The sequence below is a fragment of the Cebus imitator genome, unplaced genomic scaffold, assembly GCF_001604975.1.
Source record: "Cebus imitator isolate Cc_AM_T3 unplaced genomic scaffold, Cebus_imitator-1.0 Scaffold3, whole genome shotgun sequence".
NCBI lineage: Eukaryota > Metazoa > Chordata > Mammalia > Primates > Cebidae > Cebus > Cebus imitator.
In genome coordinates, this window is record NW_016107318.1 from 8,546,520 (window position 1) to 8,548,151 (window position 1,632).

Sequence of the window (1,632 nt, forward strand, 5' to 3'; positions counted from 1 at the left end):
TGTGTTAAGGAAAACCGAGTCCACAAGGGGGGTAGTTTCAAAGGGGAAATTTTCCAGCACCATGCCTCCATCCATATCCCTATCCAGGAACCTAAAGTTCTTTGTCTGACTTTCCTGCACGCAGGCTAGGTAGAAATTCCAGGTCTGCTTCTTTGTTCAAAAAGCCTGTGAAAAGCTCTGGAAGGAAGGGCCGCTGTTGCAGACATAGCAGCCAGTCCAGCATCAGAGTCAACGATCAATCACTCTAGAGGAAGTTTAAAAGAAGTCCTCTCATTGGACAAGATCATGAATGGTGTGGGAATAACTCCAGGGTTACAATCCACCTGCCCCTTACCAGTGCAGATTTCTTCCTTGGATCCCCTCCCATGGCAGTGTGGGAACTGTCTCTCTCCTCTCTTTCTCTCTCTCTCTGCCTAATAAATCACTGTCTGCTAAACTCTCTGGGTCTGTGATATTTATTTAAACAGTAAGCTCACTGCGCCTCCAGGCCCTCTTCCCCACTCCTGGGGTAATAGAGGTCAAAGACCTGGGCACATCGGGGAAACTGAAAGTGTCTTCAGGACACCTCTGCTCCCTCTCCCCATTCACATCTTTGGCAAGCCAGCCAGGAGTAAACGTGGTGAGTGTATCGGATCCATTTCGCTTGCTAAAATCTGTCCTATTCACTTCTTTTAAATCTGCTAAGCAGGGATCGGGTACAGTGGCAGAGGAAAGGCCAGGCAGACACTGCCTGCAAAAACCGGGTTGCCAGGCCTGCTGGCGGCTGGACCCAGGCTATAAAGCTGCAGTTGCCTATGCAGGCCCCGCCCAGCCTTTCAATAGAGAGGCAGTCAGACTTAAAGACACACAGCGCCAGGCTTGCTCCGAACCAGTTTCCTTTTCTGTCTGTTCTTTGTTTCTTGGGGCCAAGTCCAGGGCCTTGCAGTGGGTACAGATTGGCTGGAGGCGGGGGGTGGGAAGTTGAGGGGGTGGGGGGATGTTGATGGGGGGATGCAGCCAGGCCAGACCTGGGGGCCCTGCAGGCTGCAGCTACTCTCAGACCATGGGGGTGAGCTAACCCGAGCCAGTAGGCGAGTGTCCCAGAGGCGGCAGCAGAGAGAGGGCCCTGACACATGCATGTGGCCCCAGCAGCTGTCATGGTGGACAGCAGTACTGCAGGAGGCATGGCGGCCCTGGACCCTCGGCCAGGGAGTGGTAGCCCAGGGACCCATGCCCGTTGTGCCCTCAGGCTTATGCCTATGAGGACTTCCTGCAGTATAAGTGCACAGGGTCAGTTCCCTAATTCCGCAGTGCTAGATTAAGTCCTAATGAAGCCAGAACCTATCAGTTGGTACTGAAGGCTACAGGGCTTTATGTTTTTGTCACCCACAAATTTCCCAATCCAACTTAATGGTGGCAGACCCTAATGATGTACAATTTGTCTTGCCTAGGATTGGCTCTCCATACGGCGGAACTTCTCCATCTAGCATACCATAGTCAAACCTGGTCCAAGGCTCGAATAGTTAATTACAGGTCCCACAATCATAGACCATATTCCTATAATGGAAAGTGGGGTGGGGGAGGAGGCCCGGGTCCTGAAGTCCTTGTTCCAGCCATTCAGCTAATGCTTTTTTTTTTTTTTTTTTTTTTTTT